The sequence below is a fragment of the Rhipicephalus sanguineus genome, chromosome 5 (assembly GCF_013339695.2).
Source record: "Rhipicephalus sanguineus isolate Rsan-2018 chromosome 5, BIME_Rsan_1.4, whole genome shotgun sequence".
Lineage (NCBI taxonomy): Eukaryota > Metazoa > Arthropoda > Arachnida > Ixodida > Ixodidae > Rhipicephalus > Rhipicephalus sanguineus.
Genome location: NC_051180.1, coordinates 168544888 through 168563874, shown reverse-complemented (window position 1 = coordinate 168563874; position 18987 = coordinate 168544888). Strand labels below are relative to the sequence as shown.

Here is an 18987-nt window from a genome sequence, read left to right as displayed (position 1 = left end):
GTACATTGCCGCTTTCATTTCTGTCACAAACGAGCGCTTTATAAAGCGCGCGCGCGGCCGCTTTCAAACGGCAGCGGGAGAAAGCGGCGCGTGCCGTTCGCCCAAGAAGCGCCACCGACGAAAAAACAAGTATCAAAAGACGCCGACGCGCCGCATCCTCCTCGCCCACTCGAGGCGACATTTGTTTTCGTGGCCACTACAGGGAGCGACCGCCGCGCCGCCATCCGATAGCGCCTGAAACGCGCTTCTGGGCACTTTTTCTCCCTGAAGACGGCCGCTGGCCTAGGTACTGAGGAGGAGAACGCCCCTAGCTCCACTTGTCCCTAAACGCGCTTCGCGCCGGTGTTGCCGGTGTCAACTAACGTCAAGGTAAGTTCTTGCATTCCTTGTTCTGCGATGTTTTCTACGCGCGACGATGAAATTTCTCCACGCAGTACGCGTCTCTACTTAGAACTATTTTCAGCGTAACAGTTTTTGTATTTTCTTGTAGCCTGGGAACACCGTTCAATTGGTGCGACAGAAGCTTATGCAGCTTCCGTCTCACGCATTGTATGGAAACGGTTGAATACCGCTTGTAGTTACTTTCTTGCCCTAGAGTTGAACTAGTAAAAGGTTTGTGACACACACTTATGAGAACGAATGCAATAAGCTAGGTCTTCGCTTGTACATTAGTGTGCAAAAAAGCTTTTATTTGCGCAGGTGCCCATGCTGCGAGTGCAGTCGTAACGCTTTGACGTTGGATCCGAGCCCATGGAGAAAGTTGGAGCTGTAGAGCTGTATGTAAGTACACTTTGTGCGTGCATATTCTTCGTTTGACCATTGCGAAATGTCAGAAGTGGTGTACTAATCAGTGCACAAAAATTGATCTGCCAACGTTAAACAAAAAGCATTTAATAAAACTAAAAGGTAGTGTCTATATTGCCGGCTGCCGGTCAATTATATCGGTCGACGGGTTACCGGCAGTTCTTTCCTATTGGCCACCCGCGACCACGTGACCTCTGCGGGACGGCCCCTTTCGAGCTTTTGCTCGTGTGTCTGATCATACGCCATCGGCTGTCCGCACGTGTAGTCGGTAACGGCGCTCGGCGTGAACGTGGCACAACTAATGAGCCGTAGTGTCCCCACTTCACTACTCATGGGCTTTTTTTCATTAGCTTAATGGGCACAGCCACTGCTCTGCCAAGAAGCCAGACATGAAGTTCAAGGGGACACAGCTTTTGCATCGGTCTGGCTTTAATGAGGGCAACTTGCGCTGTGATTCAAAATTCTATTTTCAAGCCGTTGTTCGAAGCTTTACAGGAGGCTAACATATACAATAGGGCTCTCGTGGTTCAAAAACCGTGGGCAGGACTACCGCTCAAAGTAAAAGAAATCTAGGCCGAAGGTTTACAGGTTAGTATGATTGAAAATTGGCTGAGTTGGTAACAATTCATTGCTGGTAGAGGCAAAACAGTGCGAAATAACAGAGACCAAGGACGAGTAGACACGACACGAGTGCTGACTTTCAACTGAAAAGTTTATTGAAGAAACATCATAATATACTCTTACTGCGCATGCTCTTACAACGCAAGAAACTCATGACGACGTCATGGCATTGAAGTGGTGTTCGCAACCAAGAATAAAGTTGGTGATATCTGCACAGCAGTGCGGAAAACGGCCCAGTGGTGAAGGATTCATATTCCATTAAGCACACGAATGTTTTTGTGCCATTGGCATTGTGTACAGCATACCCTTCACGTGTGGAAGTGTTTACATTGGGCAATCGGGGCGACGCGTAAACTCGCAACTGAGGGAGCATCAAAATTCCCCGAAAGGTAATGTTTGCTCGACGCACTTGGCAATGCACTGCCAAGATTGCGGGTACACCGCAGAATTTTCTAGAATGAGGATTCTTTTCCGCCACCACGACCAGTTGACACGCGAAATCTTCGAGGCCCGCAAAATACAGAAGGCAGGGCATAACTGTGTCATTCAGTCTTCAGTAGCCCTCCAGGAAAAGGAAATTTCCTTTTTAGATTCTTGTAATCGTTAACAGTGCTAAGGTTACTAGCAAGAGCGAGCCAAAGAGCCCGGATGAAAGCATGCCAGTTTCATTACCATCTGCTATTGCCATGTATTAGCATGGCTCTTATGACAAACACCGACATCTCGGAATATTTTCTGGCTGTTTTAGGTCAGCAGTTAATGTACAAGCTTCCTAAATTCTTCCATTGCATGCTATGTTCTATCATGAATTAGAGGCTCAAGACATCAAGTGCATCAACAGTTTCTTCCGTTGTTTGTTATTGAAAGCATGTTGTAGGGATGGGTACGTTTCTGTATGAGATAGATTTTGCACATACCGCAGATCCATATGTGCTCAAATACTGCAGAAAGTTTCAGTATTATCGTCACCATCTTTCAAAGTAGCATTTGGCGTTGTTAGTTGCCTAGTTTCTGAAGGAAGAAAAAAACTGGAAAGTGAGTTCCTGGACTCCAATCTCGAAGGTGATGCTTTACCTCCATGCAAATTCATCGACCTTCGAAAAAAAAAAAGACAAATTCGCATAAGATCTGCATATTTTTGTTGGAATCCTTCGGTATTACTTTTCATGTTAACTAGTTTATTTGTGTAGGGAAACGCTGCTCAATTACCTTGTCTGGAATCGGTGCACTGAGTTTGTGTGCTATGCTTAATTTGGCAGTTGCAGGGTGGTAAGGCATAGCCTTTCAGATAGCAGACTTGTCTACCATCTTTCTGGTGCTCCTGCCACGGGCTGAAGCCAATTAAATCCTTGTGAAATGTTTGCCGAAGGTTCAACGGTGTGCACACTAGCATGTGCCAACCGATCAGGACAGAAGATAGTCAACAAGTTTGGAGAAAATGTGCAAATTCTGCACGGTGCATTCACATTCCAGTGGACATTTGCCTGGCTGGCGCATCCTCTTGCCAAAGTCCAACATCAGGGGAAAGTGCAGTGCTGCATGTCTGGAAAAAAGTTCATTGACTAAACACCAAGCTGATGTCTGCCAAGGTGTCGAGCTTTCAAAGTGCAAAGAGAGAGTAAGCTTGCTCTAACAAACATAGCAGTGGTTATGATAATGATAATGTGCATTTGTAAGTACATACTGTCATAGTGCGCTCAGTACAAAACAGGTAACCAACTAAGGCATGCCGAGTTTTAAATAGCATAGGTGTATTATGTCCCGTACTGCCTCGCACAAGAAACGCCTGCTGGTGTGCCATACCCTTCTACCTATGAACTTGCAGCAGCTAGGGACCTATTAATTGCACTGTGGCACTGATAACGATGTAGACTTTCTAGAACAAATGGCTCGGCAGCTACAAAAGTGGGCTTGCTACGAAACATATAATGCAGGTGGCACTTTCATCGGTACTAAAGGTTTTGAAAACGCGCAAATGCTTCACAAGCATGCCCTCGGATGCGTGAACATTTCTAAAGACACCGTGTGTTTCACTTATAAGGATTTGTGCAGGCGGTATAAATAACCATTGCGGCATTGCAGAAAGTGTCAAAAACATGCTTGGAAAATGTTCCGATTTGTCGTAATTTCTGAAACATAGGGTAAGCTGCTGCATGCATATGTTTCACTGACTTCATTGTGCGTTTTGCATGCAGGACGAAATTAGCATTCTGGTAATTCCATAACCAGGTCACAATTGTGAGACATACTGTTGTGGAGGAACTCTTTGATTTTGCCTACCCAGGATTCTATAAAACACCTAAATTTAATTGCACTGTGTGGGGCAATATCAACTGTTCAGTTGCACCTGCTTTTGGCTGTTACAAGTTTAGTGCTGTTTACCAATGTTTCGCTGCTGCGCTTATGTGTATTTTGTGGTTAAAATTGCTTTAATTTTAAAGGAGTACTGACACGATTTTGAGACATCACAAAAGGGACATTTTTGGTTTCCTTGGTATGCAGTGTCAACGATGTCCACACGCCGGAGTCGGAGAACACGTATCAAATATTTTAATTTGACTTTGAAGTTTTCGTCGCTGAGCATCTGCAAGCCAGCCACAGTGCAATGGGCATTATCCTGAAGAGTCAAGACAGTTCCCCCGAGTTTGCAAGTTCTGCATCCTGCATGCAGCCTATATCGTAGAAATCACTGTCAGGGTCACTGGACGACAATTAACTTATCGTTGTTTATGTGCACCACGGGCAGATGATGGATTTGCCGCTAGTACGTCGCGAGTTTCTGTATCCCCGTGACATCACACTGCTATGAAACGTCACCGAGAAGCCGCCCCCTCGATATCGAAACCAAAAGTGTCTTTTTAAGGTAGCGATAAATAAAATATATACAATGCATTCCCAGGCACCACAATACTCGTTTTAGGTTTCTCCACGCCAGTATTTTTATTTAGAGCATCAATCCGAAAATTTTAAAATTCATGTCAGTACTCCTTTAACATATCTTTTTTCCTGTCTGTACTCATAAGTAACCTCAACTCACTTGGTAAGAATCTTTAGCACATAAGCGACACAAGGACGAAAAGGGAGGGACAACGTCTGCACTAACTTTCAACGAAATGGTTTATTGCGCACAAGGCACTAATAGACACAGTGGTAGTGCCCTAGCGCTTCACCAAGATGCCATGCAGAGAGATATGTCTTTTTCTGTTTTATTTTGACAAAATATATGGCACACTATAATCACTTCGCGAACTACTACACATTCAATACAGTCAATTCTTTATTTGAGAAGGATAGTTGCGGAGTGCTAACACAATTGGTACCACTTTTACATTTTTTGCAGCTTCTATTATCAGTCTCGTTAGTTCAACTCTGTTACCTGATGAAACCTTTGTGTCCTGAAAGAAAGGTTCATACTCTCATGCCCTACACTGTGACGCCAGCCATCCATCGTTGCATTTGTTCACAAGATTACAGTGCTCTCTTAACCTATCATTCATGCAGTCGCTCATTTCCTGACATACCACTTACCACATGAAAGAGGTATCTGATAAACGACAGCTTCTCAGCATGTCCTATGTCGTTTTGTGCAAGCGATTGTCTTCTTTGGTGCTTGACTACTAATTCTGCAAATCGATTTCAGCTTGCATTGAGCTGAAAAACTACTTGTACATTAGCACGTGATGCCATCCTTTCCATAACTGTAGTTGGATAGCGTAACAACTCAACAGGACACACAGCACATGGGAAAGGTTCACACACAACGCGTCGCACAAACAGAAGTGTAAGTCGTAAAAGGCTTAAATTAGGAAGTACTGCTCCATTGCTCTAGTTGGCTGTTCCAACAGTGATGTCGCTCAAAAAAGAATAGCTGATGTGCCATACTTGCACAAAATTTAGCGTTACATAATAAGGTTGGTGTCACATACAAATGTGCAAATAGTTTTCCAGCTCTATGAAAGCTGAAATCAATTTGCAGAATTTGCAGTCAAGCACGGAAGAAAACTGCTTGTAAGAAAACGATATAGGATGTGGTTTGCTGAATGTAGACAAGCTGTTGCTTATCAGATACCTCTTTTCTGCAGTAAGCAGTATGCTGGGCACACAAGCAGCTGCATGAATGATAGGTTAAGATAGCATTGTAATGTGTGAACCTTTCTTGCAGAACACAAAGGCTTTGTCAACTAATAGAGCTGAACTAACAGATTTATAATACTATTAGCTGCAGGAATTGCAAAAATTGGGTACCAATAGTGTTAGCACTCTCTCCCTGACCTTGTCGGATAAAGAATCTGCTTTCTTGATTGTGCAATAGTTAGTTAGTTGATTAGTGTTACGTACGTCTTGTAAAAATGAAGCGGAAAAATACAAATCTCTGCATGGCTTCTTGGTGCAGTGTGAGGGTACCAACACTGTATAAATGTTTGCCTCGTGTGCAATAAACGATTTTGTTTAAAGTTAGCGCATGTGTTGTGTCTCTCCATTTTTCTCCTCGTGTTGCTTATATGCAAAAAATTCTTAGTATGTTGCCAACTAGGCTGAATTTTTCCCTAAACCTGTCACCCTGTGCTGCATCGTCTGTTGTCTTTTGACCAAACTATAGCCTCTTGTTTTTTTTTTGGTATGCAGGTGTATGTGCATGCTTGACTGAAACATTTTTTAAATTTAATATGCCTTTTGTGTGCAAGATGAAATTAGAATTCCAGATATTCCCAAAACCACAATATGATTGTCACACACAGTGCTGTGGAGGAGCTCGTTAATTTTGCCTACCCTAGATTCTTTAGCATATCTAGAGTTACTTCATTAAGTGAGACAAAATCAGCTGTTCAACCACCCCTGCTTTTGGCATTGACAAATGTTCGACAATTCGACAAAGTATTGCTGCTGCGCTTGTGCGTTTGCCAAGTCAGCCTTCCGATTTTTGTTGTGGTGATACATGCCTGCTCGATGGAGACAACTTGTACTTATTGTGCCTTTTTGCGTGCAGGTTTTTGGACAAAGTCATCAATTCCATTGCTCTTCCTATGCCAAGTGGCCAGGATAATGGTTGAAATTGCTACAATAAAGGTTATGATCAACAACATTTGTTGAAATTTTGCATTTACATTTCGAAGCGCAGTATAACGCATTCCATGCAACATTACTAATGAAAATGAGTCGACTTAAAATGCTTATGTTGTCTGGAGCGCAGTGGATTAAGCGAGTGCCATGTAGGAATACACAGGATTAACTAATTCTTTGGACAAAAGAACACCGATTTTGCTGATATGAAAAATTCTTGTACACGGGATGATGCTGGAGCTGTTTTGACAAGCGTACTAGTCGTCTTCGTGGCTGCAACTTTGAGACAAGTCTTGTCAAAATGTTGGCTCCAGTGACACCCTAGTCAAAGTGTTGTACCATGCCAGCATTTCACAATCAAAAGTTTTAGCTGTTCACTGTTAGCCTGTTACACCCCGGTGGCGCAAGCTGAGGCATTTATTTTATGTCTTTCTTTATGCCTCAACATAACTTCTATCAAAAGTGATAACTAAAGGGAAGTCTGCATAATATGGCATCGGATTAATTTCTGGAGCTTCTCTGCCAGCAAATTGAGCGCTCTTTCTGTCTACTCTGTCCTTTTTCCTATGTTCGCGCGCTGCAAAACCCTGCCAGTATGATAATCCAAAAATGGGATAAGTTCAGGGGAAGATGGAGGCTTGAAAAGGTGAAAAATTCTTGGACACGGAGTGTCGCTGGAGTCAGCGTTTCGACAAGCAGTCTTGTCTTCTTCAAGGGTAAAAATTGCTGCTGAATGAAAGAATTCGATGCAGAAACCACTATTCGACACCTTTATTTTAGCCAAATGGCGCATAAGTGTTTTAAAATACAGCAAAAATCCCCATATCTCCCGTGGAGCAAAGTTCTCTCGATTTCTTTTCATCGAAGTGAGTGGGTCGGCGGCCGTAAATGACAGGAGGCGCTCAAGGATAGCTTTCGGTTTCGGTTTTTGACTGCGCGAAGCGCCACCTGCTTCCTGCAACTGGTGTCATGGAGACTTCCTGTTTAACTTTTTGAAACTCCAAGCGATTGCAACCTTTCCTTGCACTGTTGTACTTGATATTGTGGAATATATATGCGCCTGTGTACGTTATGGTTATATTAGGCACCATCCGGGATATCAAGCATCGAAATCTGATGTGCGACACTTGCGCTTTGCCACTAGAAGGTAAGCAAAACACCACTGCATGCTGCACGACGTTCCTGCTGTCTGCGTAGTGAAGCAAATATGTATCGTCTTTACGGCAACCGTTGTCCTTGCATCTTGGCAAGACGTAGGCGGGATCGACTCCTCCCATGTTTATCGTAGAAGAAAGTGAGCCGCGCCAATACGGACACTAGAGAACCAGACATCGTGTCTTCTCATGTGTCGGCTTTTGACGCTTTTCGTCCGATTAAAGACTGATTCCTACCTCTAGAAACTTTCTGTCGTTCTTTGTGTTTATATTCTGCCCTTTTCACCGGACTTTGAAACGAGGTCGCATTCGTTCGTCAACTGACGCAACGTGCAGAATGTTGCCTTTACCTTGTTCGCAAAAGAAGATAGTCAATACCACGCCATTGGAGGGGCCCGTGAAGGCATAAAATCCGTCAAAAAGAAATTGACATGCTTCTTGAAGTCTGAAAGGGCTAGGTTATTTTCTGCATCGCAAGAAGCCAGTCACGTGTTTGGCGCTACAGGGGACCCTCCACGGGCTGCTGCGGCTACTATCCCAGCCTTTAAATCCGTTCCACTCCTAGCGCGAGTGCGCCGATACAGCTGTGGCAGACTGTCTACGATGCTTACATTGAATGCTGCAAGCTGCGTACATTGAAATTGTTTTATTTTTACACGTACATAAAATACGATTCGTGCATGCAAACAAACAAGGCGTTAAGTAGGGCGGCATGGCTCATCTGTTTACATCACCACCACATTGGGAACCAATCGCACTGTTTGCATGAATGGCATTCCCCGCCAAGCGAAGGTGACTGAAGACATAGGTGTAAGTGCAGTATTCATATATTACACTATTTAAAGCCTACTAAGTGACATGGTTTAGACAACCTGTTACCTAAGGACCTACCAACATTGTGCATTTGTACAGAGCTGTCTATGCTTTCAGCGTGCCTTTAACTTGAGGCATTTAAAATTATTTCCTTATATTATTATCTACTCCATCTATCTTCTAGCTGCCCTTATCCGGGTGCTCTCATGGCCACTTCTGTAACTGGTATTGGGCGTAAGGCATACCACTGGAAGAGCAGACGCCACCTTTGGTGCAACGTGCTAGGCAGGCTCATGTGGTCATAGTGGCTGCTTAGTCTGCTTTGGGAGCACCAGAGCGAGCTGAAAACAAAACTTTAGAATGCCACCTGCGCTGTAATTCTGAGTGACTGGGGAGGTTTTCCTGCTGTTGCTGTGCGCTCGACAACACTTGAAAGAAATCACTACATTATGTAGCCACTGTCTTTGGAGGAGTTTTGTATGGTAGGCCAGTGCTCAATGCAGGGCGTACGCTATGGAGCCTGCTGCCAGCTTTCACTTGTGTCTGCAGGGTAAGAAGGTGCATGAATCTGCGAATGCAGAACTTAGAAATTGTAAACAGCTATTGGCTAGTACTTCCGCAAGGAAGATTTCTGCTTTGACGTGGGGCTGCGATGTTCGGTGAGTAGCAGGAAGCACTCACCGAGACTCACCTGTGAACGCTGCCCAGCTAATGATGCTTTTCTTCCTCAAGGTGGCCCATACGTTTCTTACCTCCATATCGCCCCCAAAATTAGGTTGATGCACTCAAGCTAATTTCAATTAAGTTGACCTGTTCCAAATCTTGCCATAGACTTTTGCACATTAAAAATTTCTATTGCAGTCTCTACACCTTGTTTTTACCCTGCTTTGTAGCTGCAAGCTCGTTGCTGCAGTAACTTCTCAGTTTCTGCGATTCCTAGCCCATGCATGTCTTTGTCTGCCGGCGTTGTTTGGAGAACTAATCCAGCGAACGTTGCTATGTGATATTTGTTCACCTCCACGTTGCACAATACCACATGTTTTGCCTCGTAGACTGCTTCTGCTTCTAACAGCAGTTGCGTAGTCTGCCGTCTTAAGCTTTGGCGTATGAAAGCTCTGATGCTATAGTAGGGCGGCAGCTGCCATAGCCGTGGTCGTCCACGTGGTCCTCATTCTAGGACTACAACCAAGGTTGTTGGCCGTGCGTATTGTTTCGATATTTTTTCTCGTGACATCAGACTTGTACGCCTGATCGCTGTACGACTATGGCTACAATGACCAGATGTAGGCACTTGCTAGCGCCGCCTGGCAGGCTGAGCTCAATGCGCTCGGTGCAGGCTCAGTGTGCTTAGTGCAGTGAGCTCAGTGCAAGCCTCCTGTAGATATAATGGAAAGGGAGCAATAGGAATCATTTAAAAAAGAAGGCTCTTGTTTGTTTTAGTGCCATCCAAAGAATGTTTCGAATTATGAAAAAGAAGCACCTGGAAATTGCTCACTGACGAGACTGATAACTGTAGATACGACACCACCTGATTAATAATAATTATAAGAAAAAAAAGGCTCTTCCCGACAGCACACACAAGTCACCATAGATGTCAATTTGCCTAAAGTTTAAATTATCTTTGAAAAGCCTTGACAACATCCACGCACTGACAGTTTATTGTGTATGCAGTTAAACAATATGCTGCGTACTTGCAATCGCCAACTTGATGCTTCATTCTTGTATCTGCCATTTAGTTAGTTTCAACATTAGCTTGAACAAAATGTCATATGTGGGTCACTTCTTGAGGGATTTGACAGCAGGACTCGAGAGATCTCCATAATGACTGAAATCTGGACCTTGTTTCTGAAATATACAGTTTTTGTTCCATGGTTATTTTTCACCGCACTGCAACCTCACATGGGGGTGCCAAAGGAAAAAGTGCTTAAAACCAGTCGTGTCTCTGTAGCTCATAAACATGCTTATTAGAGTCTTTTAGCAAGTTACGAAAATATAGTACGCAAATACGGTAAGGCTGTACGGTAGCGCTCCTCGTTTCCCGCTCGTTGTGCTTTTGCCGGTGAAGGCAACCCAACACCACAAAAGCTTTCTCAAAAGTTACTGTGCGGTTGTCACGCATCATTGTTGCCTGTCAGCCGCACAGTTTCCTGAACTGTCACCTGAACTGGGAGCGGCTTAAGCACAACGAGCAGGAAAGGAGGAGCGCTACCGTACTGCCTTACCGTATTTGTGTACCATATTTCAGTAGCTTGCTAAAAGACTGTTAAGAAAAAAAAGTGCGGGACAAAGACAGTCATTCGTGGGTATGCCGCTACGAAAGGTCCAGCCCGCGTGTTTGAGACCCCTGGTCTATATCATCCCAGGAACATGGAAAATAGACACTGGAAGTTTTATAAGACATCTTGTGTGGGTTAGACAAGAGAAAGACATACCATTTATAGTTGGTGATTTTACTGTAGCAAATGTGCTGCAGACCACCATGCTGCAGCCACACCATGTAGATCGTGAATAAATGTTTTAATCAACGGTTGTCTAACAACAGTTGGCGTGGCAGTGTTGACTGTCCGTTTTATAATAATGTAATAAAATTTACATATGTACTCCTACGGCTCAGCAAGCTAGAGTTTAGCCAGTATTTTTGTATACAATTTGTGTACACACCATTTCTGCAATGCCTGCACGACTGGTGAGGTTTCAACTGACTAAAATGCTTTCTCATGATTTGTGAAGGTTATATATAGGGGTTGGTTATATTCCATGCATTTATCCATAACATCAACAGTGCTAATAAGGTCTATTGTTAAGTAGCCTGTATGAAATCCTGCTTACTCATTTGGTTGATTGGATTCTAAGGTGGTCCTAATTCTATTAGCTATTACTTTTGCAAATGCCTTGTTAGCAGTTATGAGTAAGCTGATCGGCTTCTAATTTTTCAATTTCTTGATGCCCCTTTTCATTCAAACATTTATTTTGCAAAGCATGATTACAACAAAAAGGGATATACAGAAAAGGGTTCCTCGGTTATGAGACCATACCATGACCCCCTGCACATGATTATTGGATACAAATTACAAATAGGTACACAAGTTAACTGTACCGAAAACAAAAAAAAAATACATTAATACAAGACATTGATAAACAAAGCTTATAAGTACATAAAACTGTATAGTAATGTCATACATAATTAATTAGGGCAATGTTCACATTCTTCAAAGATTTCAGTACGCTCACAGCAAAAAGGCATTGCATATACAAACTGGCCAGTTTTTCAAGAACAGTGTGCCCCCGTCTTTAAATAGATCTGCTGTTACCTGGCGTGTTATCGCAGAGCAATGCTATTACTTTTTTTAATGCTTTTCCTAACCATAGCCATCTGGCACTGCTGAAAAATTCCTGGGCTGCATTTTTTGACCAGTGGCAGATGGCTGATGGCGGTAAAGGGCACAAGAAAACTAATAGCATCACTGTACAGCAACACCCCTGATCATAACCAGCTGCTTTGCCCCACTGCATTCCCTCTAAGGCTTTCTTTCCTTCATGTTAAAGCTGCTTTAGACACACAAAAAAAAGAGAAGACGCACACCACAAGAGAAGATGACTGGACGGGGCGCCACTCACAGCTGCTTTAATTCCCAGAAACCACACACACACATGTACCATCAATTCGCGCCTGCACAACAAACATCTATTTGAACATCAGGGGTAATACAATAACACACGCTCAATAAACTGTTTCTCAATCTTATATAAAACTACTTATGTATCACTAACACACAAACTTTCTTGCTTTCTTATGTAAAAAGCTTCCATTAATTCTCTTGCTTTTGTGTCTTTGCTCCTGGCAGAATTTTCTCTAGGGGTGTGTTTTTTGTGCATGAAGCGGTTTTAAGATGAACAGATGCCAATTCTTCTAACAAGAAGTTTTCGTTCCTTCACCTGCCATTGTTGGTGAGATTCGTCTAGACTACTACTGTTATTACTACCATTGTTGTCCTGGCTGATCTCTGTAGAAAATCATAGCTGCTTTGACAACCTTATACATATTGGTAGTGAAACTGCCTTGCCTTTCTCTTAGTGCATACATATGGTTTTTGCCTGTGCCCAATTTTCTCTTCACTGCTTTTAGGCTTCTTCTGTTCTTTAGAAAAGCATGTTCAATTCTCTCCATATTGCACCTTCTTATGTTGGCTACCTTACTCTTGTTTACTGTCTATTGGGTTGGAGGCTTTGGTGTTTCTTCAAGTGGCAGTAAACAACCTTGCGGTCCAAAATTTCTGATGGAGAGATGCGCACTTGTACGATGTGAACATGTTGCTGCAAGAATTTTGCGAATAAGTGCTGTAATAAGGAAGGCTCTCTACGTGAAAGTGCCCGTTAAGCTTTGGACATTGCTATTGCAGATCGCATATATCGATGCAACGAGAATCCCAATATCTTCGTTGTTGTACATCTCTAAAATATCTTTGAACATAGCCATTTCCATCTTGAAGTGGTACATCCTTTGGTCATCTTGCTGTGTTGCTTCTGAAATGCCAATAACAGTTACAATGTGGAAAGCGAACTTTTGTTCTTTACTTGAAGACATCATTTAAAGTGCATATCCTGACTCACTTAAATTTGTATTGACCTAGCACATGTACTGAAACAAGTGCACAAGGTGCCCAAGAAGAAATAAGGACCCACAAGATTAGCAACATTTCAGTCTGTAATCAGAACAAGCATTCCAAGACATTCCCCAGGGCTGTGGAATAAAACCATGTTTAGAATAACAGAGAGCTGAGCTAGTTGGTAAGTATTCATTCTAAAGGACAGGGCGTGCAAAGACAGGGCGGCCACTATCGCGGAATGTTTGAAGAAGTCCGTTATGCTAAGTCCGAGCATGGTTGCAGAAAGCAATGAGAAAAAAACATGTCGTAGGTATTCCTTACATTCATTGCATGTCTCACAGGCTAAAGAAAGTGGGAAGTAGATACAGCGTTAATGCTGTCTTTACGGCTGCCAATTTTCTAGGTAAGATTTGTGCACTGTGCAGAGAAAGAATGAGCGAGTAATAGTAGACAAGATGCGGAATAACATTTGTTTCATAAAACATGCCAACAAATTCACTGATTGCTGAACAGGTGTGGTTTATAAGGTTCCCTTTAGCTACGGCTGCTTCTACATTGGACAGACGAGCCGCTGTGTTAATCAGAGATTATTGGAACATAAAATACTGTTAAGCGGAGGCTCACCTTCTAATCTATCTTTACATTGTCGAGAGTGTAAGTCCACGCCAAAATTCGATAAATACGCAGTTTTTTACAGGCATATGAATGAACAAACTCATCTAATAATCGAGGCATGGCATATCGATAATAGTGCGCATGCATGCGCACTATTAGCTCATGCGCATGCATGAGCTAACCGTCTATTAACTGCGCACTATTAGCTCATGCGCATGCATGAGCTAACTGTCTATTAACTTGCATAAAGAATAAATCAACTGCCTTAACAGTTACCTTTCACGTATACCCCCACACGTGCCGGATTGATAAGTTCGTCTATTGCATCAGCATGCGCAGATAAGTTCTCATGTCTTCTTTTTTTCCCGCCATTGTGTGCCTTTGCAGTTGATAGTTGGCGATTGTGGTGTCTTGACTTCTTTCTTGTGTCAAAACCATGTTGTGCATCAACCTAGGTAACAGCAGCATGCTAGAACACACAGTGTATGTTAAAGTGTTCCTGAAACACTTTTCCAAGTAATCATATAATAGCTTATCAGTTTATTGCCTCATGAATCTATTGCTGCAAAATTTTTTCAAACCAGTAAAGAATGGGAATGAGCGGAGTTACAGATGACACGGTACTAAAAAGAAGTTAGCCACCTCGAGGTGCAATGACAATAATGACATCTGTGCAGGCTAGATGAGTCTTTCAATGATGTACCAGTATAGGGCACAGGCTGTGATACAACCTAAGTGTCACTGCTGCAGGTAGTGGTACCACTGTGATTTGCTTGTTTCAGGATAAGTTGTATACTGCTGTAAAAGTGGCCAGCTTGTTTTACTGCTTTCATGTTAGCAAGCCTGAAAACATCACTGCAGATCATTGTGTACACTTACAAAGTACCACCCAAGCAGTAAAGATTGCATAGGACTGCCAGACACTCCACTCTGATTACTGGAGTAAATTGTTTCTTCTGGCAACAATCACGAAGAGGTAACCTAAGTTTGAAGACCTTTATCATACTAGTACATTTTCTAGTAACAGGTCGGTTTCGCCAAAAAAAAAGCTACTGTAAGGTGCATGAACACTGCAAAGTTTCGATACTGATAAAATTAACAAGCAAGAAAATCTTAGTCGAAGATCTATAGGATATAAAGCATGACCGCTCAAGATTGCCCTGTATACAAAGATTGTGATAACTGCCAGCCACATGTGCCCAAATGCACAGCCATCCAATAAAGTATTGCAACACTTATTTAAATATGCAGATGCCTCAGCTTAATGTGAAAATATAGCCATTTCCTGGGAAGGATACAGCTGTATATTTTATGCATGTTATAGTGCAGCCACACCATGCACATTTAGAATTCTGAAATGTAGAGTGTGTATACAACCATACAATGTATTGAATTGTACTGTATGCCCCCTCACCCTATGCCTCTTACGGGGCCTGTGAGGTATTCTCAAATAAATAAATAATCAGATGCCTTCTAAAGTTGAAAATCGCACACAGAAAAAGAAAGTAGTGGAAAGACAGATGTAGAATTTCAATAAATGTAATTTTTCACTTTTTTGTGTTTACAAATGTGGGCCGATTCTATGATTTTTTTTAATGTTGCATGAAGCTTTAAAGGATACTCTGCTCATGAAAAAGTTGTTATAAGAGGTCATGAACCACCCGTCAGGCTTGGTGAAAAAATGTAGTCTTGGTGTGAAAACATAGTCAACGAGAGTTGGAAAGTTGGTAGATCATTAGAAACAACTGGTTGCAGTGTGAACTTGACACAAAAACAAAAGGCACGAACAAGCACCGCATCTTCTTTTGTCCTTGTGTTGAGTTCGCGCTGCAAGCAGTTGTTTCTTTGCTCAGAAACCACATCCTGTGGAAAGCAGACACCACTATGAAAAGCTCAGCCAAGCCTTGCAGTCATGCGCAACAAGGAGAGATTAGAAGTGGAGCGTGAAGTTGCCATTTTCACAGGCACCCTCTTTTCACACAGGGGGCTGTGCTCACTCTCTTCGAAGCTGTCGGCACCTGCTGTTTGACATTGAACAACACATAGCAGGCCAATATCCCACATAAATAAAGAGCGGCATTTGGATAAGATGCGTTTCTTGCCACCAAGGTGCTGCCACACTCTGGCCCTGTGCTCTATAGTAGCCACACTCATGCACAGGAATAATGAGAACAGAGAGCAATCATGTTTCATCATGCATGCTCAAGCTCATGACGTGAATTCTTTCCTCTATGCCATCCCTCCATGTGTACCTTCAAGCAAGCTGAGAGAAGAGGGGAAGCACTGAAAGCGTGTGACAAATCCCTGTAACTCTATTCGTTCTTGACGAATTCAAGAAATTTTTGCGGCAATCGATTCGTGAGGCCCGATACTGAGGTCATTTGATGATTACTTGGAAAAGTGGTTGAGGAGCCCCTTAAAGAATTAAGCAGTGGAACACTGCAAATTGTAATGGTAACTGCCCGCTTTCTTACAACTGTGCAAGCTGCTTTACACCAGAATGATATGTGCTTTGAGCAAGTTTCTAAAGGAAGTGATATCAACCATTGCAGTCAGTGTTCTTTGAAATCTGTTGCATCTAAAGGTAAACCATAGCGATTAAAGTGTTTATGTGTGCACACTATTCACAGTTTTAATCACAGTTGTACGTGGGCTGTTTGAACCAGGTGGCGTCTTTGCTAGGACAAAACCAAGGGCAACGACAGCTGTAATAATAGTGCAGCTGGTCTACCAGAAATACAGCAACTGGGTGCTTGTGCCAGTGAAAATTTTGCAGGCAGTCAGATTCTAACGCGACAATATCTATCTGGCAATGCAGAATTTACAGCACCACTCCACAGAGCTTGTAATGCAGAGAAGTGGCCATTTCCAGCTTAATTTTCTGCTTTGCCTTGGCTGATGCAGCAAATTATTTTAGCATTCTACACAAACCAGACAAATGGGACATTTGTCAGCAGCGCCCAAGGTCACAGGGAATACCTAAACTTCAATGTGCACTGTCCTATGTGTTGTCTTGCCTATACAAATTGATGGTAGGACTGCATTACACCAACGTGCTGCAATTGTTATGTCTGTGCCCCGTGCTGCGAAGAAGCACAGGGCTGTGCAGAAGCACACTTGCAGCGAAGTGAGGTACGTAATAAAAATGGTACAATTAGCGCTAGTCACTTGCACTGAGAACCATGTAATGTATTGGACAGATGGTAGCGTCGACCATCTACACGTGAAGTGTATCATGACATATCAAATGGCAGAGAACGACACGGACATGTAGTACAAAACAGTAACTCTATTACATTGAAGCCTCCCTCCAGCAAAATAGCTGCACCGATCAGAAGCTGCAGTAACAGTAACATAATTGCACCAAATCAAGTTTCGGGACTGAGGCCGTAGCGTCACGTAAATAATGAATTGTTGAATGCAATTCCACCTCGACTACAACCGAGCTCGAGCTAAGCACTTGTACTGTGGTGTAATCATATAGGCTGTTGCTAGGGTTACGTCCAGACGTAACTGTAGTCATCGCTATCGTTACGTCCAGACTAAAGTCCCTAGATTTTTCCCTGTTGAAGAGCAGGGAAAATCTAGGGACTCTAGTCATGTGGCTTTCCACAAACGTGAGTACATTATTTTCCTGTTGCTCAGTGAAGGCCCTCTGCGCCCTTCGGGCGCGGCAACCTAATCGTGGCTTCGCCCTCGCTTCGCGAGTGCGGCCATTTCGCTAACGCTCAATGGCCGGTTGGCAGGATCACGGTCACGCGCTATTGGCCGCTGTCGCGGCCACGCGCTGTTTAGCCCGCGCAGCCTGCCCCTTCGGGGCAGGCGGAGGCGTACGTAACCCAAGAGCTAACGCTCAATGGCCGGTTGGCAGGATCACGGTCACGCGCTACTGGCCGCTGTCGCGGCCACGCGCTGTTTAGCCCGCGCTGCCTGCCCCTTCGGGGCAGGCGGAGGCGTACGTAACCCAAGAGCCGCGTCGCGCTTCTCTGGCAACAGACTTCAGCAACACCTGAGACAAAAAAAAAACAAAAAAAAAGTTGCAGCAGCAGCGAGGTTCGAACCAACGTCCTCGCAGTTCCGAGCACGACACGCTAGCCGCTGCGCCACTGAGGCCAATCGGTTCGGTAGGTCTAACGGGCTGTATTTGTATTGCCACGCTGGACGTAACTTTTAAGACTCGTTATTCTTACGTCCAGACGTAACTGCAACGGCTCGTACCGTTACGTCTAGACGTAACGCTAGACACTCCCAATCATATACTCTGACTGGCCGACGCTCACACAGGGTGCAAATTCACACAGGTAGAGTTCGAAGGCGAACTGCACACAAACACAGCACACCAGGCAGAGGGCCTGGCCCGTTTAACTCATTTGCTCCGTCGCGCGGTAGAAAACACCGCAGGACAGCGAATGCAAAAACTTACTTTGGCGTGGGTTGACACCGGCGTGAAGCGCGCATGGCCTATGGCTGCCGATCAAGCTAGGGACAAGTGGAGCTAGGGGCGTTCTTCTCCTCAGTACCTAGGCCAGTGGCCGTCTTTAGGGAGAAAAGTGCCTAAAACGGGCGTTTCAGGCTCTACCGAATGGCGGCGCTGCGGTCGCTCCCTGTAGCGGCCACGAAAACAAATGTCGCCCACTCGAGCCAGACGCAGACAACGCGATAAAACGCCCGGCAAAGCCTGGAAACATGTGCAAGAGAGGCATGACGCATCACCGAGCGACGCCGCCACGACTCGAACTTACGAGAAAGCTCTCGCCCTCTCCCTAACCTTGGCTGTGCTACGCACCGGAGAACGCTCCCGACTCTTCTAGAACCCTGGGGAGGGGAGATAAAAGCGTGCGACTACGTCCAGACAGACAGTGACATCCCGCGACATTCGGGATTCCATCCCGAATGTCGCGGGATGGAATCCCGGCCGTGGCGGCTGCATTTTCGATGGAGGCGAAAATGTTTGAGGCCCGTGTAGGTGCGCGTTAAAGAACCCCAGGTTGTCGAAATTTCCGGAGCCCTCCACTACGGCGTCTCTCATAATCATATCGTGGTTTTGGGACGTTAAACCCCAGATAATATTATTAACTTATCATCCGAATTGGGATCACAGAGCTCGACAGCAGGGTAACATTCTTGAAAGTTCCCGTGATCCACTGAAATTAAAGGTCTGCGCGCAGTCTCGTTACATAGAATCATCATAAACACGCATGCTTTTTCTGTGGCTACGTCACGGCTTCCAGTGGTCATGTGACGTGACATGGACATGTACAGGCTGCTTTGTGTGCCCATATTGTCAGCGTGGAAGGTTTCATTTTGGTCCG

General features: G+C 44.0%; 2 long non-coding RNA genes across 2 annotated transcripts; one reads left to right on the top strand and one right to left on the bottom strand.

Annotated features, from left to right (window-relative positions):
- The first annotated feature begins 378 nt into the window (after positions 1 to 378).
- LOC119393015 (uncharacterized) lies at positions 379 to 6518 on the top strand. The gene is made up of 3 exons (XR_005183811.2): positions 379 to 612; positions 700 to 780; positions 6413 to 6518. It is a non-coding gene; the product is annotated as an uncharacterized LOC119393015 (long non-coding RNA).
- On the bottom strand, positions 2910 to 18252 carry LOC125758474 (uncharacterized). Its single transcript, XR_007416111.1, has 3 exons — positions 18099 to 18252; positions 10145 to 12977; positions 2910 to 2968 (listed from the first exon to the last, which is right to left on the bottom strand). It is a non-coding gene; the product is annotated as an uncharacterized LOC125758474 (long non-coding RNA).
- Between the last annotated feature and the right edge of the window lie 735 nt (positions 18253 to 18987).